Genomic DNA, 21,338 nt, shown 5'->3' on the forward strand with positions numbered 1-21,338 from the left:
AAGCCCTTCTTTCTTTCTCTTTCAGTTCATTCACAGCCAGTTTGGAATTTCCCGTAGAACTGATTTTTAAGCCCAAGTATGTGTAGTTAGTGGTTTGTTCAATTTGGTTGTTCCTAGTGTGAAATTTATTTTGGGTCCCTGATGTCTGGATCTTTGCTGGAACACAAGGACTTTGGTTTTTTGGGGATTTATTGTCAGGGCCCAAGTCTGGCAGTACGACTCCAGCAGATCCAGGTTCTGCTGTAGACCCTCCTTAGTTGGTGACAGCAGAACCAGGTCGTCTGCATAGAGGGTGAGGCCGGGTGCTGTAGATTGTTCAAGTAGTTTTGCCAATTCATTTATGTAAATATTAAAGAGTGTCGGTGAGATTGGCGAGCCCTGCGTCACCCCCCGCCCCTGTGGGAAGTATTTTGTTTGTTTGTCTCCAATTTTAACTGCACATTTGTTGTTTGTATACATTGATTTAATTACATCATATGTTTTTCCCCCTACCCCGCTTTTGATAAGTTTCAGGAATAAACTGTCATGCCAGATGGAGTCGAAAGCCTTCTGGAAATCTATAAAGCATGCGTAGATTTTGCTTTTGTTTTGATGAACGTGTTTGTCAATTAGGGTCTATAGGGTGAAGATATGATCTGATGTTCTATAGTTTGGCAGGAATCCAATTTGGCTTTTACTCAAGACATTGTGCTCCTCAAGGAAGTTTATAAGTCTTTTGTTTATAATGCTACAGAATACCTTCCCCAGGTTACTGTTTACACAGATGCCTCGATAGTTATTTGGGTCGACTTTGTCCCCACTTTTGTATATGGGCGTTATGAGTCCTTTGTTCCAGATATCAGGGAAGTAACCAACACTCAGAACCAAGTTGAAGAGTTTTAGGATAGCCAGTATCATTTTATCGTCTGTGTGTTTAATCATCTTGCTTAGTATGCCGTCTGCCCCGCAAGCTTTTCCTGGTCGCAGGTCCTTGAGTTTTTCAAAAAGTTCTTTTTCTGTTATTATGGAGTCTAGCGGGTTTTGGTTATCCTTTATGGCCATTTCGAGCTTTTCCAGTTTTTTGCATATTTGGTGTTGCTCTGGCCTTAATGTGTTTTTCTGGTATAATTTTTCAAAGTGGTTTTCCCATGTGTCTCCATTTTGAATGGCCAATTCGTCGTGTTGTTTTTTGTGTAATGTATTCCAGTTGTTCCAGAAACAATTGGAATCAATGGATTCCTCAATGGAGCTGAGTGTATTCTTAATATATTGCTCTTTTTTGGTTCTGAGTGTGTTTCTGTATTGTGTTAGTGTCTGACAATAAGTAAGGCGTAATTCCTCGTTTTCTGGATGTCTGTGTTTTTGGTTTGATATTTTTCTAAGTTTTTTCCTCATGTTATGGCAATCTGGGTCAAACCATTTTTCATAGTTTTTTGTTTTGGGTTTGTTCTTGCGAGCTTTCAAGTTTGACCTTGTTGCCAAATTATCAAAAATATTGTTTAGGTTATTCACTGCCCGGTTTATGCCTTCTTTATTGTGAGTGTATATGTTATCCAGAAAGGTGTCAAAGAGAGCTTGAGTTGATTCATTGCTAATTGCTTTCTGGTATTTTTCCGTGTCGTTTTTGGCCCATCTGTACGATTTTTTGGTGTTGTACAGTTTACTGGGTTGTGTTTCTGTGTTGTTTGTTTCTGTCTTTTTAAGATACATAGTAATTTGACTGTGATCTGACAGTGTTGTTTGTGGTTTGACTGTGAATGCTCCGAAAGAGGATGGGTCCAAATCTGTAATCATATAGTCTACGGTGCTGCAGCCAAGAGGTGAGCAATAGGTCGATCTTCCTAGGAGGTCTCCTATGAACCTACCATTGACAATGTACAGACCCAGGCTTCGACAGAGCTGCAGGAGCTGTTTTCCGTTGGTATTTGTCTGCTTGTCACAGTTATGCCTGTATGGAAGGGAAGGGATATCAAAGTGGTTATTCCCGAATATGTAATTGTTTCCCTGATTATTGGTGAAGTCTGGTTCTTCACCAGTTCTTGAATTGAGGTCACCACAGATCAACACGTTCCCCTGGGCCTGGTATTGGATAATTTCCCCCTCAATGTTGGAGAAGGTGTCCTCTTTAAAGTACGGGGATTCCATATCTCTCTATCTATCTATCTCTCTATCTATCTCTCTATCTATCTATCTCTCTATCTATCGCTGTATCTATCTCTATCTATTTTCTATCTATCTATCCATCTATCTCTCTCTATCTATCTATCTATCTATCTATCTATCTATCTATCTATCTATCTCTATCTCTCTATCTATCTATCTTCTCTAGCTATCTCTATCTATCTATCTATCTATCTGTCTATCTATCTATCTATCTCTTTATCTGTCTATCTATCTGCCTATCTATCTATCTCTATGTCTCTATCTATCTATCTATCTCTATATCTCTCTATCTATCTATCTGTCTATCTGTCTACCTCTATCTATCTATCTATCTCTATCTCTCTCTCTATCTCTATCTCTCTATCTATCTAATATATTAAAATCTTACATCTGCATGCACTTCCTCTCACATTTTCAATGGTAAATTCCTGTGTCCACATTGATAATGGAAAGTGCCGATCGAAACAGCTCAGCTGTAATTACATCTTCCTGCCAGTGAAGACGCTGTAATGACAGTGTGAAACATTTACAGAGACAGTATCTGTTATAAATGCAGAGATAGGAATTAACAATGGAAATACAAAAATGAGGACAGAATGTATATTAAAATGGGGAGAGTTATATCTATGTGCCTCAGTCCAATTATCTCACACTTCACCTGATGGTCTTGACTCACGAGGGCCATTATTGACGTTGGGTGGTTGACCAACAGTGTGTGCCAGCCACGCACCTGTCAAGTGGGCAAGAGGCCCGAGCCATTTTGAGCTCGGGCCTTACTAAATTCTTGCTGGCGATCAGGTGTCCCACTGCCGCTCACCAGCTCCGGGCCGGCACAGTATCGGGTGGCTCAGACACCCCAACCGCCTGTAGCTAGGCCCTGGGGGAGGGGGCAGTGCGGGAGTGGTGAATGCGGAGGAGGCGAACCCTGGACCGACAATTACCCATTCACTAATGTCCTTTAGGGAAGGAAATCTGCTGTCCTTACCTGGTCTGGCCGATATGTGACTCCAGACCCACAGCAATGTGGTTCACTCTTAACTGCCCTCTGAAATGGCCGAGTGAGACACTCAGTTGTAACTAACCGCTACAAAACAAAATAATAAGAATGAAACCAGACGGACCACCCGGCATCGACCTCAGCACCGGCTATGGACACGGCAACGGCACACCCAGCCCAGTCAACCCTGCAAAGTCCTCCTCACCAACATCTGGGGACTTGTGCCAAAATTGGGAGAGCTGTCCCACAGACTAGTCAAACAACAGCCTGACATAGTCATACTCACAGAATCATACCTTTCAGCCAATGTCCTGAACTCCTCCATCACCATCCCTGGATATGTCCTGTCCCTCTGGCAGGACAGACCCACCAGGGGTGGTGGCACAGTGGTGTACAGTCGGGAAGGAGTGGCACTGGGAGTCCTCAACATTGACTTTGGACCACATGAAGTCTCATGGCTTCAGGTCAAGCATGGGCAAGGAAACCTCCTGCTGATTACCACCTACCGCCCTCCCTCAGCAGATGAATCAGTACTGCTCCATGTTGAACACCACTTGGAAGAAGCACTGAGAGTAGCAAGGGCACAGAATGTACTCTGGGTGGGGGACTTCAATGTCCATCACCAAGAGTGGCTCGGTAGCACCACCACTGACCGAGCTGGTCGAGTCCTGAAGGTCATAACTGCCAGCAAAGTGTCAGAAGGTGTCATCGACAGTGCCATCAAGCGGCACTTACTCACCAATAACAGTTTGGGTTCCGCCAAGACCACTCGGCTCCCGACCTCATTACAGCATCAAGGAGCCCTAGTAAAACTGAAGTCAATGGGAATCAGGGGGAAAACGCTCCACTGGCTGGAGTCATACCTAGCACAAAGGAAGATGTTTGTGGTGGTTGAAGGTCAATCATCACAGTCCCAGGGCATCATTGCAGGAGTTCCTCAGGGCAGTGTCCTAGGCCCAACCATCTTCAGCTGCTTCATCAATGACCTTCCCTCCAACATAAGGTCAGAGATGGGGATGCTCGCTGATGACTTGCAGTGTTCAGTGCCATTTGCAACTCCACAGATAATGAAGCAGTCCATGCCCACATGAAACAAGACCTGGACGGCGTTCAGGCTTGCGCTGATAAGTGGCAGGTAACATTCGCGCCACAGAATTGCCAGGCAATGACTATCTCCAGCAAGCAAGAGTCTAACCACCTCCCCATGACATTCAATAGCATCACCATCGCCAAATCCCCCACCATCAACATCCTGGGGGTCACCATTAACCAGAAACTTAACTGGACCAGCCACATAAATACTGTGGCAACAAGAGCAGGCCAGCAGCGAGGAGGAGCCCGGCTTACAAACCGGCGGCAGTTGCGAGGCGTACCAAATCAACAGCAGAGGAGAGGGGTAAATAGTAATCAGTGTGTGACGTCACCAGGGAGCAGCTGGTGCAGTCGGGAGAGCAGGAGGCCAGTAACTCTTATATAGGTGGAGCTGTTGCTAAACCCGAAACACTACAGTGTAGTGTCTCCCACCCTTCCACCTCCTCTAACCTTTTAGGGGTTAGGGGAAGTTGAAAAGGTAGGTTCAATTTATTTTATTTCAGGAGCCTAACCTAGGTGGAAAAGGTTCCAGGACAGGAGGCGGCAGTGAAAATACAACACCAGAAAACAGGTAGGTGACTGGTTGGTGAGTACTTTCACAAACTTATTCTAAGTAGAATTCAATAATTAAGCTAAATCGTAGTGAATAAAAAGGTATTGTAAGGGTTAAGTCATGGAAGGGCAGCTCAGACCCGTGTCATGCTCCTCCTGTGCCATGTGGGAAATCAGGGACACTGTCCCTGACAACTATGTGTGCAGGAAGTGTGTCCAGCTGCAGCTCCTAGCGGACCGCATGGCGGCGCTGGAGCTGCGAATGGACTCACTCTGGAGCATACGTGATGCTGAGGATCTTGTGGATAGCACATTCAGTGAGTTGGTCACACCGCAGGTAAAGGCTAGCTCAGACAGTAAATGGGTGACCAAAAGGCAGGGTAAAGGCAGGAAGGTAGTGCAGGAGTCACCTGCGGTCATCTCCCTCCAAAACAGGTTTACCGTTTTGGGTACTGTTGGGGGAGATGACTTATCAGGGGAAGGCACCAGCAGCCAGGTTCAGGGCACCATGACTGGCTCTGCTGCACAGAAGGGCGGGAAAAAGAGGGATAGGGCTATAGTGATAGGGGATTCAATTGTAAGGGGGATAGATAGGAGTTTCTGTGGCCGAGACCGAGACTCCAAGATGGTATGTTGCCTCCCTGGTGCAAGGGTCAAGGATGTCTCGGAGCGGGTGCAGAGCATTCTGAAGGGGGAGGGGGATCAGCCAGTTGTCGTGGTACATGTAGGTACCAACGATGTAGGTAAAAAGAGGGAGGAGGTCCTACAAGCTGAATTTAGGGAGTTAGGAGCTAAATTGAAAAGTAGGACCTCAAAGGTAGTAATCTCTGGATTGCTACCAGTGCCACGAGCTAATAAATTTAGAGAGAGTAAGATAGATAAGCTAAATACGTGGCTTGAGCAGTGGTGCAAGGGAGAGGGATTTAAATTCTTGAGGCATTGGAACCAGTTCTTGGGGAGGAGTGACCTGTACCAAGGGGACGGTCTACACCTGAACTGTGAGGGAGCCGATGTCCTCGGGGTAATATTTTCTAGGGCGGTTCGGGAGGATTTAAACTAATTTGGCAGGGGGATGGGAACCTAGGTAGTGGAAAAGAGGGAAGTCATATGAAGTCAGAAATAGATGGTAGAAAGGTGAGAAGCAATAAGCAAAGGAGAGAAACACAAAGGGCCAAACTAATTCATAATGAGAGTGTGAAAAAAGCAAGCCTGAAGGCTTTGTATCTTAATGCTAGAAGCATTAGGAAAAAGGTGGATGAATTAGTTGTGGAAATAGAGGTAAACAAGTATGATTTGATTGGGATTACAGAAACGTGGCTGCAGGGTGGGCAAGGCTGGGAACTTAACATCCAGGGATATACAATATTTAGGAAGGATCGGCAAAAAGGGAGGGGAGGTGGGGTAGCATTGCTGGTAAAGGAGGGGATTAATGCAATGGAAAGGAAGGATATTAACTCGGATGAAACGGAATCTGTATGGGTAGAAATGAGAAATAGCAAGGGGAGGAAAACGTTAGTGGGTGTGATATATAGGCCTCCAAATAGTAATATGGAGGTGAGGGAAGGCATAAAAAGGGAAATTAGAGAAGCGTGCGATAAGAGCACAGCTGTCATCATGGGTGACTTTAATTTACATATTGATTGGACTACCCAAATTAGTAAAAATTCTGAGGAGGAGGAATTCCTGGAATGTTTTCGGGACGGTTATCTGGACCAATATGTCGAGGAGCCGACTCGAGATCAGGCCATTTTAGACTGGGTATTGTGCAATGAGAAGGGACTTATCAGCAATCTTCTTGTACGAGGCCCCTTGGGTCAGAGCGATCATAATATGATCGAGCTCTCAGTCGAGATGGAGAGTGAGGAAATTGAATCAGAGACTAAGGTCCAGAACTTAAATAAAGGGAATTACGAGGGTATGAGACGGGAATTGGGTAAGATTGATTGGGTGGTGTTTCTGGGGGGATTGACAGTGGAGAGACAATGGCAAGCATTCAAAGATAGAATGGAAGAATTCCAGAACATGTTTATACCGGTTTGGCATAAAAATAAACCTAAAAAGGTGACTCAACCGTGGATAACGAGGGAAATTAGGGACAGCATAAAATCAAAAAAAAGGGCATATCAACTGGCAAAAAAAAGCACCAGACCGGAAGATTGGGGGCAGTACAGGATACAGCAAAAGAGGACAAAGGGATTAATCAGGAAGGGGAAAATAGAATACGAAAGTAAACTTGCAGCAAACATAAAGACAGACTGCAAAAGCTTTTATCGGTATATCAGGAGGAAAAGACTGGTAAAATCCCAAGTCGGTCCCTTGCAGTCCGATTCGGGAGAATATATAATGGAGAATAAGGAAATGGCAGACCAATTAAACTCATACTTTGGTTCTGTATTCACAAAGGAGGACACAAATAACCTCCCAGGAATATCGGCAAACATAGGGACTAATGAGAGGGAGGAGCTGACAGAAATTAGTATCTCTAGGGATATGGTGTTGGGTAAGTTGAGGGGACTGAAGGCCGAAAAATCCCCGGGGCCTGATAAACTACATCCTAGGGTACTTAAGGAGGTGGCCCTGGAGATAGCAGATGCTCTAAGGATCATCTTCCGGAACTCCATTGACTCGGGAACAGTACCCGTGGATTGGAGGGTAGCTAATGTTACCCCAATATTTAAAAAGGGGGGTAGAGAGAAAGCAGGGAATTATAGACCAGTAAGCCTTACATCGGTTGTGGGCAAAATGCTAGAGTCCATTATTAAGGATAAAATAGCGGAGCACTTGACAAATGGGGAAAGGATCGGACAGAGTCAACATGGATTTACAAAGGGTAAATCGTGTTTGACTAATCTGCTGGAATTTTTTGAGGAAGTAACTGGTAAAATAGATGGGGGAGAGCCAGTGGATGTGGTGTACCTTGACTTCCAGAAAGCCTTCGATAAGGTTCCACACAAAAGATTATCATGCAAAATTAAGGCTCATGGGATTGAGGGCAAAGTATTAACGTGGATAGAGAACTGGCTGGCGGATAGAAAACAGAGAGTTGGAATAAACGGCTCGTTTTCGGAGTGGCAGGCAGTGACCAGCGGGGTGCCGCAAGGATCTGTCCTGGGACCCCAGCTGTTCACAATATATATAAATGATCTGGATCAGGGAATTGGATGCAATATTTCCAAATTCGCTGACGACACTAAACTAGGAGGAGGGGTGGGCTCTGATGAGGATGTCAGGAGGCTACAGTGCGATTTGGACAGGTTGGGGGAATGGGCGGATACGTGGCAGATGCACTATAATGTGGATAAATGCGAGGTTATCCACTTTGGGGGTAAAAACAGGAGGGTAGATTATTATCTAAATGGCAATAGATTGGGAGATGGGGAAGTGCAGAGGGACCTGGGTGTTCTTGTGCACCAGTCACTGAAGGAGAGCATGCAGGTGCAACAGGCGATTAAGAAGGCAAATGGTATGTTGGCCTTCATATCAAGGGGGTTCGAGTATAGGAATAGGGATACCTTACTACAGCTGTACAAGGTGCTGGTGAGACCGCATCTGGAGTATTGTGTACAGTTTTGGTCGCCCCATCTGCGGAAGGATGTTCTTGCCATGGAAAGAGTGCAACGGCGATTCACCAGGCTGATACCTGGAATGGCGGGAATGACCTACGAAGAGAGATTAAATAGTTTGGGCTTGTACTCACTGGAGTTTAGAAGATTGAGAGGGGATCTCATCGAAACATATAAAATTATGGCAGGCCTGGACAGGCTGAATTCAGAGAGAATGTTTCCAATGGCCGGGGAGCACAGAACCAGGGGCCACAGTCTAAAAATAGCGGGCAAATCATTTAAAACAGAGATGAGGAAGAATTTCTTCACTCAAAGAGTGGTGAGCCTGTGGAATTCCCTGCCACAGAGGGCTGTGAAGGCTAATTCAATAAATATTTTCAAGAGAGAATTGGATATATTTCTGAAGGCTAAGGGGATTAAGGGTTACGGAGAAAAGGCGGGGACGGGGTACTGAACTGGTAAGATCAGCTATGATCTCAGACGAAGATCAGCCATGATCTCATTGAATGGCGGAGCAGGCTCGAAGGGCCGAATGGCCTACTCCTGTTCCTATCTCTATGTTTCTATGTTTCTATTCTGCGGCGAGTGTCTCACCTTCTGACTTCCCAAAGCCTTTCCACCATCTACAAGGTACAAGTAAGGAGTGTGATGGAATACTCTCCACTTGCCTGGATGAGTGCAGCTCCAACAACACGCAAGAAGCTCGACACCATCCAGGACGAAGCAGCCCGCTTGATTGGCACCCCATCCACCACCTTAAACATTCACTCCCTCCACCACCAGCATACCGTGGCTGCAGTGTGTACCATCTACAAGATGCACTGCAGCAACTCACCAAGGCTTCTTCGGCAGCACCTCCCAAACCCGCGACCTCTTCCACATAGAAGGACAAGGGCAGCAGATGCATGGGAACACCGCCACCTCCAAGTTCCCCTCCAAGTCACACACCATCCTGACTTAGAAGTATATCGCCGATTCTTCATCGTCGCTGGGTCAGAATTCTGGAACTCCCTCCCTAACAGCACTGTGGGAGTACCTTCACCACATGGGCTGCAGCGGTTCAAGAAGGTGGCGCCCCATCACCTTCTCAAGGGCAATTAGGGATGGGCAATAAATGCTGGCATTGCCAGCGACACCCAGATCCCATAAACGAATAAAAAAATTTAAAACAATGTCTCTGGTTCTGTAATGTATATACCTTTAAGTGGGGAACTATCTTTTACAGCTCATGTATACTGCAGTACCGGCAGTGACCACACCTCTATATAGCCCCGAGTAGTAATCTGTACAGATCAGTTCCACTGTGAGCCACGTTGAGTAAACACCTGTTGTACCGTTCTCCGCAGTCTGTGTCTTATTATACACGGACACTACATTGACGACGAGGCAAGTTCGAATCTACCTGCAACTCTGCATCACCTCCCGGGGATTCGTTCCTGGAGATCAGTGGATTGGAGGTCAAGGCCAGAGACTCGGGTGTCGACCACGGGCAACCGCCCAGTCATCCAGCAGAGACTCGAGAATTGCGGGGGAGGCTGTCGAGAGCCAGGCTTGGCTTTCCAGTCGAGGTGGTCCAGCGAAACGGGCTGGCAACAGGTAGTGCGCAGACCCTTCCCGGACAGCGGCGGGCTAGAGCCCGACCGAGTGGCACAGCAAAGGGCCGAGCAGCGTCGATGGGGGAGAGAGAGAGAGGGCAGAGCGCACAGGGCCCAGCCGGTGTTCAGGGGCCGAGCAGCGTCGGAGAGAGGGAGAAAGAGACGCGCAGAAACCCGTGAGGCGCCGCCATTGCCACGAGGACCGCCGAGAGCGGCGTTGGCAGCAGCGCAGGAGAAGTGCGCAAAACCTACAGGGCGCCGCCATTGCCACGAGAACCGCCGGGAGTGGCGTTGGCAGCAGCGGGGGAGGAAGGAAAGCATGGGAGACGCCATTTTAAGCCATTGGGAGACGCCATTTTAAACCACACCCAAAATACCGAAGAGTGGCTGTATCACCGCATTTGACAATGAAGTCGAAGATTGGACTACATATGTCGAACGAATAGAGGTGTACTGCAAGGCAAATGAGGTGTCAGATGACAAGAAAGCGTCGGTATTGTTAAATTTAATGGGTGCAAAGATGTATGGTTTATTACGAAATCTAGTAACCCCAACGAAGCCAATGGAAAAGAGTTTTGAAGACATAGTTGTAGTGTATGTACCTTTAAGAGAGAACTACATTTACAGCTCCTGTATACTGTAGTACCGGCAGTGACCACACCTGTATATAAGCCTTGAGCATGCCTCTGTACTGCCAGTCTTGAGACGACCCTACTCCAGTAAACACCTGTTGATTGTTAAGTTACAGCCTCCGTGTAGTTATTGGAAAACACCATACTCTAAGAATCACAGATTCAACAGTGGCGACGAGGTCGATTTGAATCTACCTGCAACTCTGTATTTCCCTTCAAGGATTCGCTCCGGGAGGGCGGTGGAAGAAAGTCGAGGCCAGAAGCACGGGCGTCGACCACGAGCAACCGCCCAGTCTTCCAGCAGAGAGTGAACATCGCAGGGGAGGCTGTTGAGAGCCAGGCTTGGTTCCCCAGCCATGACGATCCAGCAACAGACTGGCAACAGGTGCAGCGCAGACCCTTCCCGGACAGCGGCGGCTGGAGCCGACCGATGGCAGAGAAAAAGCCGAGCAGCGTCGATGGGGTAAGAGAGAGGGTGAAGCGCACAGGGCGCAGCCAGGGTTTGAAAACCGAGCGGCGTCGAGGAAAAACAAAAACAGAGAGAGATAGGGTAAAGCAGCAGCCGGGTTCAGGACTGAGCGGCGGAAACGGGAAAGGCGCACAGGAGAACGCGCAGAGCACAGCCAGGGCTCAAGGGCTGAACAGCATCCGCGGGGAGAAGAAGGGAGAGCGTGGGAGACGCCATTGAGCCGCGGAGAAGAAGGGAGAGCGCGGGACACGCCATTTTTAGAAGCCGCAGCGGAGAAGAAGGGCGAGCGCGGGAAGAAAGGAAAGCGTGGGAGACGCCATTTTGTGCCAGCGGAGAAGAAGGGAGAGCGCGGGAGATGCCATTTTTGACAGTTAAATCGCACCCAGGGATGCCGAAGAGTGGCAGTATCTCTGCGTTCGACAATGAAGTCGAAGACTGGGCGACATATGTGGAACGCATTGAGGTGTACTGCAGGGCAAATGAAGTGCCAGATGCTAGGAAAGCACTGGTTTTGTTAAATTCCATGGGTGCAAAAACTTATGGCTTACTGCGAAACCTAATAACCCCAGAGTAGCCCGTGGATAAAAATTTCGGAAGCATTGTAGAAATCCTACAGGACCACTTAAACCCCACACCGCTGCTGATAGCAGAAATATTTAAGTTCCACAAAAGGAACCAGCATAAAGACGAAAGTAATGCTGAGTACTTAACGGAACTGCGCAAGCTGTCGAAACACTGCCAGTTTGGAGTCGGACTAGCAGATACGTTAAGGGACAAGTTTGTGTGTGGGCTTCAAAGTGAAGGAACCCAGAAACGGCTTCTATCAGAAAAGGATCTTATGCTGGACAAGGCTTTCAACATGGCAGTATCACACGAAGCAGCCGCAAGGGGCGCTGCAGAGATACAATGGAAACCGCAAGAATATGGCACCAATGAAATGTCATATGGAGCAGGGAAGTGTTATCGCTGAGGCAGAACAACACACGACCAGAAGGATTGTTGGTTCAAGGACCAAGTGTGCAGACAGTGTGGAAAAGCAGGACACATAGCAAGAGTCTGCAGGTCAGGGAAGAAAACCAACAGCAAGAAATCTCCACAGGAGAAGTGCAAAAAGGTACATAAGGTGATGAACAGTAGTTTAGATGAACAGAAAAGTGATACAGACTCCGGAAGCAAGGAGCTGGGTTGTCTGAAACTACATAAGGTAACCAAAATGGAGGATCACCAGACTATCTGGGTCACACTCAAGATAGACGGAGTCCAAGTGAAAATGGAATTGGACACAGGATCAGCCCTAACAGTCATAAGCGGCTATTTTCACATATACCCTTGAAAGCTACAGAGATTGTCTTGAAGATCTTTGTCCACGGGGCAAAAGTCTACCCCAAAGGAAAAATAAGGGTGAAAGTGATATACAAAGGCCAGGAAATACCTAAAATGGACCTATATGTATTGCCAGATGGAGGACCACCACTACTAGGACGTGAACGGATCCGGAAGATACAATTAGATTGGCATTACATACAGGCACTGAAGGTTGAGGCCAAAAAGGATGATGACGTCACACCTGGACGACTGTCAAAAATGCTAACTGACGCAAAAGAAGTGTTCCAGGAGGGACTCGGAACACTAAAAGGCATAACAGCAACGATTAAAATAGAGGAAAATGCAAGCCCAAAGTTCCTTAAGGCCAGACCAGTGCCTTATGCGATCCGACCAGCCGTCGAAGCAGAGCTGGAAGGGTTGGAACGTTCAGGAGTACTGTCCAAAGTAGACTGGAGCGAGTGGGCTACACCCATCATTCCTGTAATGAAGAGGTCGTTGAGTAATACGCCTGGGGAACCAAAGAAGGTCTGCATCTGTGGGGATTTTAAGTTGACAGTGAACCCAGTCCTTCACACGGGACAATATCCGCTTCCACGGATTGAGGATATTTTCGCCTTGCTATCTGGAGGTAAACGCTTCACCAAAATTGATCTAGCCCAGGCGTACTTGCAAATGGAGGTAGAAGAAGCCTCGAAACAATATCTCACGATCAACGACAAAGGTCTCTACCAATACAACCGGCTGGTGTTCGGGGTAGCATCGGCTCCGGCTATTTGGCAAAGGGCGATGGATCAAGTCCTGCAAGGGATTCCAGGGACCCAGTGTTATTTGGACGACATCCTGGTCACGGGCGAAAATGACAGTGATCACCTCGCCAACCTGGAGAAGGTGCTCACTAGATTAAAGGAATATGGGCTACGAGCTAATCGCCACAAGTGCGAGTTTTTCCAGAAGCAGATCTCGTATTGTGGCCACGTTATTGATGAAGAGGGGTTACATAAGTCCCCTGAAAAGATTGAGGCAGTAGTCAAGGCTCCAGCACTGGAAAATGTGTCACAACTGAGGTCGTTCCTCGGGCTGGTGACCTACTACCATAAGTTCTTATCAAATTTGTCTACAGTATTACACCCACTGAACACCCTACTGCAAACGGGGGTACCATGGAAGTGGAATGACGAACGTAAACGAGCTTTCCAGAAGTGCAAAGAATTGGTCACATCAAAAGAGGTGTTGGCCCATTTCAACCCAGCACTACCAATTTGTTTGGCATGTGATGAATCACCCTATGGTATTGGAGCGGTGCTGTCGCACAAATTCCCAGACGGGTTGGAGAGACCAGCAGCCTTTGCATCTCGGTCACTAACCTCAGCCGAGCGCAACTACGCCCAGATTGACAGGGAGGCCCTCAGACAAGTATGGGGAGTAAAAAAAATTCAACCACTATCTGCATGGGCAGAAGTTCACCTTGCTGACTGACCACCAACCACTTTTCTCCATCTTTAATCCAAAGAAGGGCATTCCGGTGATGACTGCACAATGGCTACAAAGATGGTCCCTTTTTCTAGGGGCGAACCAATATGAAATAGAATATAAAGGCACGAAACAGCATGGAAACGCTGATGGGCTATCACGCCTGCCACTGCCTACTGTGGAGGAAGCACCAGCATTGGACCGTATCGAGATATTTTATTCATCAATAATTGAACGATTGCCAGTAACTAACGCAGATATAGAGAAGGAGACCCGCAATGATCTGACACTGTCTCGGGTATATGATTTGATGGTGAGGGGATGGCCAACACATGGCGACTCACTGTTGCCAGCATTCTCATCCAGAAGAGAACAGCTGTCAGTATGCCAGGGGACAGTGATGTGTGGATCCCGAGTGGTAATTCCACCCAAGTTAAGGGAGAGAGTGCTAAATGAGCTTCACGAAGGTCATCTGGGAGGGGTGAAAATGAAAAGCCTTGCTAGGGCTTAAGTGTGGTGGCCGGGGATCGATCAACAAATCGAGGACCTAACCAAGAGCTGCTCAGGATGCCAGAAGGTCCAAAATGCACCACCACATGCCCCTCTACACCCATGGGAGTGGCCCTCCTCTCCATGGCAACGGGTGCATATTGATTTTGCTGGTCCATTCATGGGCTCAATGTTCTTAATAGCAGTGGATGCTCACTCGAAATGGCCTGAGGTGATAAAAATGTCCTCAACCACTACAGAGAAAATGATTGCAGTCCTACGGACCATATTTGCCAGGAACAGCTTGCCAGAGCAGATTTGCTCTGATAATGGACCACAGTTTGTGTCCGAAGAGTTTCGGAAATTTATGAGAAGGAATGGGGTAAGGCATTACACATCCGCCCCGTATCATCCAGCCACAAATGGATTGGCTGAGAGGTTCGTACAAACCTTTAAAAAGGCGATAAAGGCCATGTGCGATGATGAAATTCCAGTACAGCATAAGGTGGACAATTTCCTGTTAGCCTACAGAAATGCGACACATACAGTTACCAACCAGACCCCGGCCATGATGTTCTTTAACCGAAGGTTGAGATCTCGTCTGGATTTGCTCAGACCAAATGTGCGAAGAAATGTTGAGGACAAACAATTCCAGCACATCAATGAGAAGCCGACAAGGAGCTTCAATGTAGGACAGCCAGTCTTGGCCCGTGACTACCGAACAGAGAAATGGCAACCCGGAACGATATGCACACGGCAGGGACCATTAATGTACACAGTGGATGTCGGGGAGAACATTGTGAGACGCCACGTCGACCAGATCTTAGCGTCACAGGAACGAGTCAACCCCATGTCTCGTGTACCTGGGGATGAACCCAACATACCGGTAGCATCTACCTCAGAAAGAGTAGCAGTGGAAACTGATGAACTGACCGACGAAAGGGGGCCAGAATCGCCTCCGCACCAAGAACAAGAACCTCAGGAAAGGCGCCTTCCAGAAAGGATCAGGAAGCCGCCCCAAAGACTGAATCTATAAATGGACTATTTCTGTTTAATGTGCATGTTAAAGTGTTAATTGTTATTTGAATATTATGGGTACTGCTAATCTAAAAGGGGAGGAATTGTAGTGTATGTACCTTTAAGAGAGAACTACTTTTACAGCTCCTGCATACTGTAGTACCGGCAGTGACCACACCTGTATATAAGCCTTGAGCATGCCTCTGTACTGCCAGTCTTGAGACTACGTTACTCCAGTAAACACCCGTTGATTGTTAAGTTACAGCCTCCGTGTAGTTATTGGAAAACATCATACTCTAAGAATCATGGATCCAACAATAGTAACGATACTAAAGGAACATTTAAACCCCACACCGCTGCTGATAGCAGAACGATTCAAGTTTCACAAACTGAACCAGCATAAGGATGAAAGCAATGCTGATTATTTAACAGAACTGCGCAAACTATTGAAACACTGCCAGTTTGGAGCGGGACTGGCAGATGCCTTAAGGGACAAGTTTGTGTGTGGGCTTCAAATTGAAGGAACCCAGAAATGGCTTTTATCTGAAAAGGACCTTACGCTGGAAAAGGCTTTCAGCATTGCGGTATCATATGAAGCAGCAGCACGGGGCGCTGCAGAGATACAACAGAGACCGCAAGAATATGGCACAAACGAAATGTCATATGCAACAGAGAAGTGCTATCGCTGCGGCAGAACAACACACGACCAGAATGATTGCTGGTTCAAAGACAAAGTGTGCAGACAGTGTGGAAAAGTAGGACACATAGCACGAGTCTGCAGGTCGGGAAAGAAAACCAGCAATAAGAAACCTACCAAAGAAAAGTACAAGAAGGTACATAAGATGACGGAGAATAGTTCAGACGAACAAAAGAGTGATAACGACTCCGAAAGCAGGGAACTGAGTTGTCTGAAACTACATAATGTGATCACAATGGAGGATCACCAAACCATTTGGGTCACTCTCAAGATAGCAGGAGTCCAGGTAAAGATGGAATTGGACACAGGATCAGCCCTAACAGTCATAAACCGACGGGACTACAAGCGGCTATTCTCACACATACCCTTGAGAGACACAAAAATTATTTTGAAGACGTACACGGGGCAAAAAGTCTACCCCAAAGGAAAAATAAGGGTGACCGTTTTATATATAACGGTAAGGAAACACCAAAACTAGACCTGTATGTATTACAAGATGGAGGACCACCATTACTGGGACGTGAATGGATCCGGAAAATACAACTGGATTGGCATTCCATACAGGCACTGACTGTGGCTGACAAAAAGGATGACGACGTCACACCTGGGCGACTGTCAAAGATCCTAACTGACGCGAAAGAAGTGTTCCAGCAAGGACTCGGAACACTAAAAGGCATGACAGCGACGATTAAAATTGAAGAAAACGCAAGCCCAAAATGTTTTAAGGCCAGGCCGGTACCTTATGCGATCCGCCCAGCCGTCAAAGCAGAGCTGGAGAGTCTGGAACGTTCAGGTGTACTGTCCAAGGTAGACTGGAGCGAGTGGGCTACACCCATCATCCCTGTGATGAAAAAGCCATTGAGCAGCACGCCTGGGGAACCAAGGAAGGTTCACATCTGTGGGGACTTTAAGGTAACAGTGAACCCGGTCCTTCACACCGTACAATATCCACTTCCGCGGATTGAAGATATTTTCGCCTCGCTATCTGGAGGGAAACGCTTCACTAAGATTGATCTGGCCCAGGCGTATCTGCAAATGGAGGTAGAAGAAGCATCAAAAAAATACCTCACAATCAACACCCATAAAGGTCTCTACCAATACAACCGGCTGGTATTCGGGGTAGCATCAGCTCCGGCTATTTGGCAGAGGGCAATGGAACAAGTCCTGCAAGGGATCCCAGGGACACAGTGTTACTTGGACGACATCCTGGTCATGGGCGAAAATGACAGTGATCACCTTGCCAACCTGGAGCAGGTGCTCACTAGATTGCAGGAATATGGGCTCCGAGCTAACCGCCCCAAATGCGAGTTTTTTAGAAAACAGATCTCGTATTGTGGCCACGTTATCGATAAAGAGGGGTTACATAAGTCCCCAGAGAAGATTGAGGCAGTAGTCAAGGCTCCAGCACCGGAAAATGTGTCACAACTGAGGTCGTTCCTCAGGCTGGTAAACTACTACCATAAGTTCTTGCCAAATTTGTCTACAATACTACACCCACTGAACACCCTACTGCAAACTGGGGTGCCATGGAAGTGGAGTGACGAATTTAGACGAGCTTTCCAGAAGAGCAAAACACTAATCACATCGAAAGAGGTATTGGCCCATTACAACCCGGCATTACCAATTCGGTTGGCATGTGATGCGTCACCCTACGGCATTGGAGCAGTGCTGTCGCACAAATTCTCGGACGGCTCAGAGAGGCCAATAGCTTTTGCGTCACGATCACTAACCTCAGCTGAGTGTAACTACGCCCAGATTGACAGGGAGGCCCTCAGCCTAGTGTGGGGAGTGAAAAAGTTCAATCACTATCTGCACGGGCAGAAATTCACCTTGCTGACTGATCACCAGCCTCTTGTCTCCATTTTTAATCCGAAGAAGGGCGTTCCAATTGTGGTGTATGTACCTTTAAGAGCCCCTGTGTACTGTAATGCCGGTAGTGGCCACTCGGGCTATATAAGCCTGTATCGTGTCTTGTATCTTTTAGTTCACCTCCAGACTTTGTTCAGTAAATACCTGTTAAACCAGCTCCTGCATTCCGTGTCTCCTTTAACACACGGATACAACAGTGGCGACGAATTGGAAACGGACTTACCTGCAATTTGGCAGCACCTCAAGGAGATCGGTTCCTCAGACAAAGGTCGAAGAAAAAAAAAAGAAGAAAAAACTCTGGTTTCACCAGCTAGCCGGGCTGGTGGCAGGTACTGCAATAATCCTTCCTGGGCGGCGATCGGCTGGCTCTGCAGCGGGGCCGAGCAGCGAAGGCGGAGGCAAACAGAGACGGAGGGTGGAGCACTCAGGAGACGGCCAGCGCTGCAAAGCAGGTCGGCGTTCGGACCAAGCAGAGGGAGGGAAAAGTCCCAGAGAGTCCGGCGGGAACGAGTCTCCAACTATTAAAAATATCTGTATAAATAAAAACCGCGGAGAACAGCGTTGTCAGCAGCGGCGGAAAGCGTGGGAGGCGCCATTTTTTCTCGGCAGGGAAGAAAGGAAAGCGCGGGAGGCGCCATTTTTTTTTCAGGATGCCTAAGACTGGCAATATTACTGCTTTCGATAGTGATGTAGAGGATTGGACCACATATGTGGAAAGAGTGGAGGTATATTGCACAGCGAATGAAATTGAGGATGATACAAAGGCATCGGTACTTCTAAATCTAATGGGCGCAAGGGCATACGGGCTGTTACGAAACTTAATCACTCCAGCCAAACCGATGGACAAGAATTTTAAAGAGATTGTTGATACCCTACAGGAGCATTTAAACCCAACACCGCTGCTGATAGCGGAACGATTCAAATTCTTCAGGAGGAATCAGCACAAGAATGAAAGTAACGCTGATTACCTCACCGAATTAAGAAAGCTGTCAAAGCACTGCCAATTTGGGGCAGGACTGGCAGATTCTCTACGAGACAAATTCGTCTGCGGTCTCCTAAGTGAAGGAACACAGAAAAGGCTACTTTCTGAGAAAGATTTAACACTGGACAAGGCTTTCAGTGTGGCTGTATCATACGAAGCAGCAGCAAGAGGAGCTGCAGAGATACAGTAAAAGCCACAGGACTTCGGCACCCATGAAATGACACAGGGTTTCGAAAGATGTTATCGCTGCGGCAGATCCACCCATGACAAGAGGGACTGCTGGTTCAAGGACAAAGCATGCAGGCAATGCGGAAAGATGGGACACATTGCACATGTATGCCGATCTGGAAACAAAAAATCCACTGACAAAAAAAAAATCAATCAGGAAAAGTACAGAAAGGTACAAATGATGATGGACAGTAGCTCCGAAGACCAGAAGAGCGATAGTGACTCCGGAAACAATAGACTAAGCTGTCTCAAATTATATAATGTAATTGCCAAAGAAGATTACCAGACCATTTGGGTTACCCTCACGATAGCGGGGTCCCCAGTTAAAATAGAGCTAGATACAGGATCAGCTCTGACCGTCATAAGTCGACGGGATTACGAGCGGCTATTTCCGCATATACCTTTGAAAGACACACCCATTATCTTGAAAACATATACGGGGCAGAAGGTATACCCCAGAGGGAAAATAAGGGTGCCTGTTGTATACAACGGCAAGGAAATACAGAAGTTGTATTTATACGTTCTGCAAGATGGTGGTCCACCGCTGTTGGGACGTGAATGGATCAGGAAGATACGTTTAGACTGGCACTCCATTCAAGCACTAGGAACCTTGAAAGGCGTCACCACCTCAATAAAAGTGGAAGATGCGGCAATTCCCAAGTTTTTTAAGGCAAGGCCGGTGCCACACGCAATTCGTCCAGCAGTCGAGGCAGAGCTGGAGAATTTGGAAAAGGTAGGCGTGTTATCCAAGATAGATTGGAGCGAGTGGGCAACACCCATCGTCCCGGTCATGAAGAAAACGTTGAATAATGATAAAGTTGAAGAACAGAGAAAAATTCGCATCTGTGGGGACTTCAAGGTGACTGTAAACCCGGTCCTTCGCACGGTACAGTATCCTCTTCCGAGGATAGAAGATATTTTCGCCTCACTATCCGGAGGGAAACGTTTCACCAAAATTGACTTGGCACAGGCATATCTACAGATGGAGGTTGAGGAGGCCTCTAAAAAATATCTCACGATAAAAACACACAAAGGCCTGTACCAGTACAATCGACTGGTTTTCGGAGTAGCATCAGCTCCAGCTATCTGGCAAAGAGCTATGGAGCAAGTCCTGCAAGGGATTCCGGGGACTCAATGCTACCTAGACGACATCCTTGTAACAGGAGAAAACGACAATGAGCACCTTGCCAATTTGGAGCAGGTGCTCACTAGGCTGAGAGAACGGGGCCTACGAGCAAATCGCCCCAAGTGCGAATTTTTCCAGAAACAAATATCATATTGTGGCCACATAATTAACGAAGAAGTGTTGCATAAGTCACCTGAAAAAATTGAAGCGGTCATAAAAGCCCCAGCACCTGAAAATGTCTCACAATTAAGGTCATTCCTGGGATTGATAAATTACTATCATAAATTTTTACCGAACTTGTCAACTGTTCTGCACTCTCTTAACGAACTGCTACAAACGGGAGTAAATTGGAAATGGAGCAAAGACTGTAGACGTGCCTTCCATAAATGCAAAGGCTTGATCACGTCCAAGGAAGTTTTGGCTCATTACAACCCATCACTGCCAATCAGACTGGCGTGCGAGGCATCCCCTTACGGCGTAGGAGCGGTATTATCGCATAGATTCCCTGATGGCTCGGAGCGGCCGATAGCTTTTGCGTCACGCTCATTGAACTCAGCTGAGCGTAACTATGCCCAGATCGACAGGGAAGCACTCAGCCTGGTATGGGGAGTGAAGAAATTCAACCATTACCTACACGGACAAAAATTTACCTTGTTGACTGACCAACAACCCCTCGTCTCCATATTCAACCCTAAAAAGGGCGTTCCCATTATGACAGCGCAAAGGCTACAGAGGTGGTCCCTTTTCCTAGGGGCACACCAATATGACATAGAATACAAAGCATCAAAACAGCATGGAAATGCTGACCGTTTATCGCGTCTACCGTTGCCAACAGTAGAAGAGGCACCTACAGTGGACCCAGTGGAGATGTTCCACTCAACCATAGTGGAATGTCTACCAGTAACAAATTCTACCATTGAAAAGGAAACAAGAAATGACCCGACTCTCTCACGAGTCTATGATTTAACGGTGAAGGGATGGCCAGCACATGGCGAACCACTGTTGCCAGCATTCTCGCAAAGAAGAGAACAGCTGTCAGTGTGCCGAGGAACCTTGATGTGTGGATCCAGAGTGGTGATTCCACCCAAACTC

At 47.2% G+C, this 21,338-nt stretch overlaps 1 long non-coding RNA gene across 1 annotated transcript in view; it reads right to left on the reverse strand.

Annotated features, from left to right (window-relative positions):
• Window positions 1–21,338, reverse strand: part of LOC147102013 (uncharacterized) — a 123,345-nt gene that overhangs the window by 14,405 nt on the left and 87,602 nt on the right. The window contains exons 3-4 of the long non-coding RNA XR_015073196.1: window positions 3,128–3,226; window positions 2,531–2,646 (exon numbers count right to left, since the gene is read on the reverse strand). This is a non-coding gene — a long non-coding RNA (uncharacterized LOC147102013). The remainder of the gene's footprint in view (window positions 1–2,530; window positions 2,647–3,127; window positions 3,227–21,338) is intronic.

This window comes from Somniosus microcephalus, chromosome 22, assembly GCF_052327205.1.
Source record: "Somniosus microcephalus isolate GS21.2 chromosome 22, FLI_Smic_1.0, whole genome shotgun sequence".
Classification (NCBI taxonomy): domain Eukaryota; kingdom Metazoa; phylum Chordata; class Chondrichthyes; order Squaliformes; family Somniosidae; genus Somniosus; species Somniosus microcephalus.